The sequence below is a fragment of the Triturus cristatus genome, chromosome 11 (assembly GCF_964204655.1).
Source record: "Triturus cristatus chromosome 11, aTriCri1.1, whole genome shotgun sequence".
Taxonomy (NCBI): domain Eukaryota; kingdom Metazoa; phylum Chordata; class Amphibia; order Caudata; family Salamandridae; genus Triturus; species Triturus cristatus.
In genome coordinates, this window is record NC_140594.1 from 98,560,720 (window position 1) to 98,568,219 (window position 7,500).

Here is a 7,500-nt window from a genome sequence, read left to right on the forward strand (position 1 = left end):
GCCTCTCCCCGGGCCTGGCTGGAGGTCCGGGAGCTGGGCCCGGTGCTGGAGCTCCGTTCCCGGGGTGCGGGAGCCCCCCTGTCCCGCAGGCCAGCCGAGGGTCCGGGAGCTGGGGACAGGGTTCCACCAGGGCCCGGGGAGGCTCTCCCCGGCCTGGCTGGGGGTCCAGGAAGCTGGGCCCGGTGCTGGAGCTCCGTTCCCGGGGTGCGGGAGCCCCCTGTCCCGCAAGCCAGCCGAGGGTCCGGGCGCTGGGACCGGGTGTCCACCGGGGCCCGGGGAGGCTCTCCCCGGCCTGGCTGGGGGTCCAGGAAGCTGGGCCCGGTGCTGGAGCTCCGTCCCGGGGTGCGGGAGCCCCCTGTCCCGCAAGCCAGCCGAGGGTCCGGGCGCTGGGGACGGGTGTGCACCGGGGCCCGGGGAGGCTCTCCCCGGCCCGGCTGGGGGTCCGGAAGCTGGTCCCGGGCCCGGTGCTGGAGCTCCGTCCCAGGGTGCGGGAGCCCCCTGTCCCGCAAGCCAGCCGAGGGTCCGGGCGCTGGGGACGGGTGTGCACCGGGGCCCGGGGAGGCTCTCCCCGGCCCGGCTGAGGGTCCGGAAGCTGGTCCCGGGCCCGGTGCTGGAGCTCCGTCCCAGGGTGCGGGAGCCCCCTGTCCCGCAAGCCAGCCGAGGGTCCGGGCGCTGGGGACGGGTGTGCACCGGGGCCCGGGGAGGCTCTCCCCGGCCCGGCTGGGGGTCCGGAAGCTGGTCCCGGGCCCGGTGCTGGAGCTCCGTCCCAGGGTGCGGGAGCCCCCTGTCCCGCAAGCCAGCCGAGGGTCCGGGCGCTGGGGACGGGTGTGCACCGGGGCCCGGGGAGGCTCTCCCCGGCCCGGCTGGGGGTCCGGAAGCTGGTCCCGGGCCCGGTGCTGGAGCTCCGTCCCAGGGTGCGGGAGCCCCCTGTCCCGCAATCCAGCCGAGGGTCCGGGAGCTGGGGACAGGGTGTCCACCGGGGCCCAGGGAGGCTCTCCCCGGCCTGGCTGGGGGTCCAGGAAGCTGGGCCCGGTGCTGGAGCTCCGTCCCGGGGTGCGGGAGCCCCCTGTCCCGCAAGCCAGCCGAGTGTCCGGGAGCTGGGGACAGGGTGTCCACCGGGGCCCGGGGAGGCTCTCCCCGGGCCTTGCTAGGGTCCGTGTGCCCGAAGGAGGCTCCCCGGCCTGGCTGGGTTGAGAAGCAGCGACCGGCCCCGGGGCCTGGGTTTCGGTCAGGGCCTGGGGCGTGGGAGTCCCCGTCCTGCGGCCTGACAAGTGTCCGTCTGCCCGGGACAAGGGTCCCTGGTGCAGAGCCCTGGAGCCCTGCGTGGGTGGGCAGGCAGGGAGCCCTACCACTATGGCTGCTTTCAGTTGCCGGCCATCTGGTGGCGCCTTTCCCCTCGGCCATCTGGTCGCGCGCAATGCTTTCCAATGGGGCGACCAGATGGCCGGGCCGGCCTGGAAGTCCCGATGAGGGTCCATTTGCCTCCCGGATCCCAGCCAGGGCTCCAGGAGGCCGGGCGCGTTCGCCCCTAGGGTCCCCTCCGTCACTCGCAGCGCGCGAGTTACAAGAAAGGGGGGTATCCTTCCTCCGGATTAGTAGGGGCAGGGTATGCCGGAACACCCATGCCGGGGCTGTGCGGTTCCTTGCCGGGGACCAGACGGGCTACGCCCGGGCAACATCCTTCCCAGGCCTCCGGGGCTTCCCTCCTCCGGGCCGCGGCATGGCAAAGTGCCCAGGGACGGGCTCCACGGGTCCCGGGCAGTCCTTTCCGCACCCCCCGGGCGCCCAGGCCCCGAGAGCTCCGGTGGTCCTCCCCGTGCCTGAGGCCCAGCCGGGAAGCAGAGTCCCACCCCGAGCCATTGGTGGGTGGGCAGGCGGGAGTCCTTTCAGTTGCCGGCCATCTGGTCGCGCCTTTCCCCTCGGCCATCTGGTCGCGCGCAGTGCTTTCCAATGGGGGCGACCAGATGGCCGGGCCGGCCTGGAAGTCCCGATGAGGGTCCATTTGCCTCCCGGATCCCAGCCAGGGCTCCAGGAGGCCGGGCGCGTTCGCCCCTAGGGTCCCCTCCGTCACTCGCAGCGCGCGAGTTACAAGAAAGGGGGGTATCCTTCCTCCGGATTAGTAGGGGCAGGGTATGCCGGAACACCCATGCCGGGGCTGTGCGGTTCATTGCCGGGGACCAGACGGGCTACGCCCGGGCAACATCCTTCCCAGGCCTCCGGGGCTTCCCTCCTCCGGGCCGCGGCATGGCAAAGTGCCCAGGGACGGGCTCCACGGGTCCCGGGCAGTCCTTTCCGCACCCCCCGGGCGCCCAGGCCCCGAGAGCTCCGGTGGTCCTCCCCGTGCCTGAGGCCCAGCCGGGAAGCAGAGTCCCACCCCGAGCCATTGGTGGGTGGGCAGGCGGGAGTCCTTTCAGTTGCCGGCCATCTGGTCGCGCCTTTCCCCTCGGCCATCTGGTCGCGCGCAGTGCTTTCCAATGGGGGCGACCAGATGGCCGGGCCGGCCTGGAAGTCCCGATGAGGGTCCATTTGCCTCCCGGATCCCAGCCAGGGCTCCAGGAGGCCGGGCGCGTTCGCCCCTAGGGTCCCCTCCGTCACTCGCAGCGCGCGAGTTACAAGAAAGGGGGGTATCCTTCCTCCGGATTAGTAGGGGCAGGGTATGCCGGAACACCCATGCCGGGGCTGTGCGGTTCATTGCCGGGGACCAGACGGGCTACGCCCGGGCAACATCCTTCCCAGGCCTCCGGGGCTTCCCTCCTCCGGGCCGCGGCATGGCAAAGTGCCCAGGGACGGGCTCCACGGGTCCCGGGCAGTCCTTTCCGCACCCCCCGGGCGCCCAGGCCCCGAGAGCTCCGGTGGTCCTCCCCGTGCCTGAGGCCCAGCCGGGAAGCAGAGTCCCACCCCGAGCCATTGGTGGGTGGGCAGGCGGGAGTCCTTTCAGTTGCCGGCCATCTGGTCGCGCCTTTCCCCTCGGCCATCTGGTCGCGCGCAGTGCTTTCCAATGGGGGCGACCAGATGGCCGGGCCGGCCTGGAAGTCCCGATGAGGGTCCATTTGCCTCCCGGATCCCAGCCAGGGCTCCAGGAGGCCGGGCGCGTTCGCCCCTAGGGTCCCCTCCGTCACTCGCAGCGCGCGAGTTACAAGAAAGGGGGGTATCCTTCCTCCGGATTAGTAGGGGCAGGGTATGCCGGAACACCCATGCCGGGGCTGTGCGGTTCATTGCCGGGGACCAGACGGGCTACGCCCGGGCAACATCCTTCCCAGGCCTCCGGGGCTTCCCTCCTCCGGGCCGCGGCATTGCAAAGTGCCCAGAAACGGGCTCCACGGGTCCCGGGCAGTCCTCTCCCCCCCCTCCCCCGGGCGCCCAGGCCCCGAGAGCTCCGGTGGTCCTCCCCGTGCCTGAGGCCCAGCCGGGAAGCAGAGTCCCACCCCGAGCCCCTGGTGGGTGGGCAGGCGGGAGTCCTTTCAGTTGCCGGCCATCTGGTCGCGCCTTTCCCCTCGGCCATCTGGTCGCGCGCAGTGCTTTCCAATGGGGGCGACCAGATGGCCGGGCCGGCCTGGAAGTCCCGATGAGGGTCCATTTGCCTCCCGGATCCCAGCCAGGGCTCCAGGAGGCCGGGCGCGTTCGCCCCTAGGGTCCCCTCCGTCACTCGCAGCGCGCGAGTTACAAGAAAGGGGGGTATCCTTCCTCCGGATTAGTAGGGGCAGGGTATGCCGGAACACCCATGCCGGGGCTGTGCGGTTCATTGCCGGGGACCAGACGGGCTACGCCCGGGCAACATCCTTCCCAGGCCTCCGGGGCTTCCCTCCTCCGGGCCGCGGCATTGCAAAGTGCCCAGAAACGGGCTCCACGGGTCCCGGGCAGTCCTCTCCCCCCCCTCCCCCGGGCGCCCAGGCCCCGAGAGCTCCGGTGGTCCTCCCCGTGCCTGAGGCCCAGCCGGGAAGCAGAGTCCCACCCCGAGCCCCTGGTGGGTGGGTGGGTGGCTGGGCAGGCGGGAGTCCTTTCAGTTGCCAGCCATCTGGTGGCGCCTTTCCCCTCGGCCATCTGGTCGCGCGCAATGCTTTCCAATGGGACGACCAGATGGCAGGGCCAGGCCTGGAAGTCCCGATGAGGGTCCATTCGCCTCTCGGATCCCAGCCAGGGCTCCAGGAGGCCGGGCGCGTTCGCCCCTAGGGTCCCCTCCGTCACTCGGAGCGCGCGGGTTTCAAGAATGGGGGGTAGCCTTCCTCCGGATTACTAGGGACAGGGTACTCTGGGACCCCTCTCGGTCCTCAGCCGGCAACTGGGTCCTGCCGTGTGGCAGGGTGCCCGGAGGGTCTTCCCCTGCGAGCCCGGGAGCCCCGGCTGGTTCCAGGGGCCCGGCCGGGCCCCGGGTCGGGGCCTCCGTCCCCGGGCCCTGTCCCCCGGCCTGCGGCACTGCCAAAGGCCCGGGACGGGGTTCCGTCGTGGCCGGGGAGCCTGCCCTCGCTCGCCTGGGTTCAGGAGCTCCGGCCGGGCCCCTGGGGTCCCCGGGGAGGGCGGCCTCCCCGCCCCGGGCTCCGTCCTGGGTCCTTCCGCGTGGCAGGGTGCCCGGGGCGCGGTCCGGAGGGCCCGGGGAGGCTTCCCTTGCGCCTGCGGTCCCCGGAGCCCCGGCTGGTTCCAGGGGCCCGGGCGGGCCCCGGGTCGGGGTCTCCGTCCCCGGGCCCTGTCCCCCGGCCTGCGGCACTGCCAAAGGCCCGGGACGGGGTTCCGTCGTGGCCGGGGAGCCTCCCCTCGCTCGCCTGGGTTCAGGAGCTCCGGCCGGGCCCCTGGGGTCCCCGGGGAGGGTGGCCTCCCCGCCCCGGGCTCCGTCCTGGGTCCTTCCGCGTGGCAGGGTGCCCGGGGCGCGGTCCGGAGGGCCCGGGGAGGCTTCCCTTGCGCCTGCGGTCCCCGGAGCCCCGGCTGGTTCCAGGGGCCCGGGCGGGCCCCGGGTCGGGGTCTCCGTCCCCGGGCCCTGTCCCCCGGCCTGCGGCACTGCCAAAGGCCCGGGACGGGGTTCCGTCGTGGCCGGGGAGCCTCCCCTCGCTCGCCTGGGTTCAGGAGCTCCGGCCGGGCCCCTGGGGTCCCCGGGGAGGGCGGCCTCCCCGCCCCGGGCTCCGTCCTGGGTCCTTCCGCGTGGCAGGGTGCCCGGGGCGCGGTCCGGAGGGCCCGGGGAGGCTTCCCTTGCGCCTGCGGTCCCCGGAGCCCCGGCTGGTTCCAGGGGCCCGGGCGGGCCCCGGGTCGGGGTCTCCGTCCCCGGGCCCTGTCCCCCGGCCTGCGGCACTGCCAAAGGCCCGGGACGGGGTTCCGTCGTGGCCAGGGAGCCTCCCCTCGCTCGCCTGGGTTCAGGAGCTCCGGCCGGGCCCCTAGGGTCCCCGGGGAGGGCGGCCTCCCCGCCCCGGGCTCCGTCCTGGGTCCTTCCGCGTGGCAGGGTGCCCGGGGCGCGGTCCGGAGGGCCCGGGGAGGCTTCCCTTGCGCCTGCGGTCCCCGGAGCCCCGGCTGGTTCCAGGGGCCCGGTCGGGCCCCGGGTCGGGGTCTCCGTCCCCGGGCCCTGTCCCCCGGCCTGCGGCACTGCCAAAGGCCCGGGACGGGGTTCCGTCGTGGCCGGGGAGCCTCCCCTCGCTCGCCTGGGTTCAGGAGCTCCGGCCGGGCCCCTGGGGTCCCCGGGGAGGGCGGCCTCCCCGCCCCGGGCTCCGTCCTGGGTCCTTCCGCGTGGCAGGGTGCCCGGGGCGCGGTCCGGAGGGCCCGGGGAGGCTTCCCTTGCGCCTGCGGTCCCCGGAGCCCCGGCTGGTTCCAGGGGCCCGGGCGGGCCCCGGGTCGGGGTCTCCGTCCCCGGGCCCTGTCCCCCGGCCTGCGGCACTGCCAAAGGCCCGGGACGGGGTTCCGTCGTGGCCGGGGAGCCTCCCCTCGCTCGCCTGGGTTCAGGAGCTCCGGCCGGGCCCCTGGGGTCCCCGGGGAGGGCGGCCTCCCCGCCCCGGGCTCCGTCCTGGGTCCTTCCGCGTGGCAGGGTGCCCGGGGCGCGGTCCGGAGGGCCCGGGGAGGCTTCCCTTGCGCCTGCGGTCCCCGGAGCCCCGGCTGGTTCCAGGGGCCCGGGCGGGCCCCGGGTCGGGGTCTCCGTCCCCGGGCCCTGTCCCCCGGCCTGCGGCACTGCCAAAGGCCCGGGACGGGGTTCCGTCGTGGCCGGGGAGCCTCCCCTCGCTCGCCTGGGTTCAGGTGCTCCGGCCGGGCCCCTGGGGGCCCCGGGGAGGGTGGCCTCCCCGCCCCGGGCTCCGTCCTGGGTCCTTCCGCGTGGCAGGGTGCCCGGGGCGCGGTCCGGAGGGCCCGGGGAGGCTTCCCCATCGCCTGCGGTCCCGGGAGCCCCGGCTGGTTCCAGGGGCCCGGCCGGGCCCCGGGTCGGGGTCTCCGTCCCCGGGCCCTGTCCCCCGGCCTGCGGCACTGCCAAAGGCCCGGGACGGGGTTCCGTCGTGGCCGGGGAGCCTCCCCTCGCTCGCCTGGGTTCAGGTGCTCCGGCCGGGCCCCTGGGGGCCCCGGGGAGGGCGGCCTCCCCGCCCCGGGCTCCGTCCTGGGTCCTTCCGCGTGGCAGGGTGCCCGGGGCGCGGTCCGGAGGGCCCGGGGAGGCTTCCCCATCGCCTGCGGTCCCGGGAGCCCCGGCTGGTTCCAGGGGCCCGGCCGGGCCCCGGGTCGGGGTCTCCGTCCCCGGGCCCTGTCCCCCGGCCTGCGGCACTGCCAAAGGCCCGGGACGGGGTTCCGTCGTGGCCGGGGAGCCTCTCCTCGCTCGTCTGGGTTCCGGAGCCCCGGCCGGGCCCCTGGGGGGGGGGCCCGGTGAGGGCGGCCTCCCCGCCCCGGGCTCCGTCCCGGGTCCTGCCGCGGCGGCAGGGTGCCCGGGTGCGGGGTCCAGAGGGCCCGGGGAAGCTCCCCCTTCCCTTTTGCCTTTCCCCTGGGCCATCTGGTCGCGCCTGTCCCCTCGGCCATCTGGTCGCGCACGTCCCCTCGGCCATCTGGTCGCGCAGGCCCCTTCGGCCATCTGGTCGCGCAGGCCCCTTCGGCCATCTGGTCGCGCACAATGCTTTCCTATGGGGCGACCAGATGGCCGAGCTCGCCTGGAAGTCTCGATGAGGGTCCATTTGCCTCCCGGATCCCAGCGAGGGCTCCAGGAGGTCGGGTACATTCGCGCCTAGGGTCCCCTCTGTCACCTCGTGCGCACGGATTACAAGAAAGGGGGGTAATTTTCCTCCGGATTACTAGGGAGAGGGTCAGTCAGACCAAAGTGATGTTTGGCGATACTGAATCAGGGGAAGGCAGACCCGGGGCCCGCCCGCCGGGGCCCCCAGGGGCCCGGGTACGCTCCTGCCTCTCAGCCCCTTCCCGATGGTCCTTTCTCTCCGAGTTTTCTGGGTCGGAGCCCCGTGAGGTCCGTGGATCCCGAGACGGGGGAAGGCAGCCCCTGGGCCCGCCCGAAGCGGGGCCCCCAGGGGCCCGGGTGCGCACACCTGCCTCCCAGCCCCC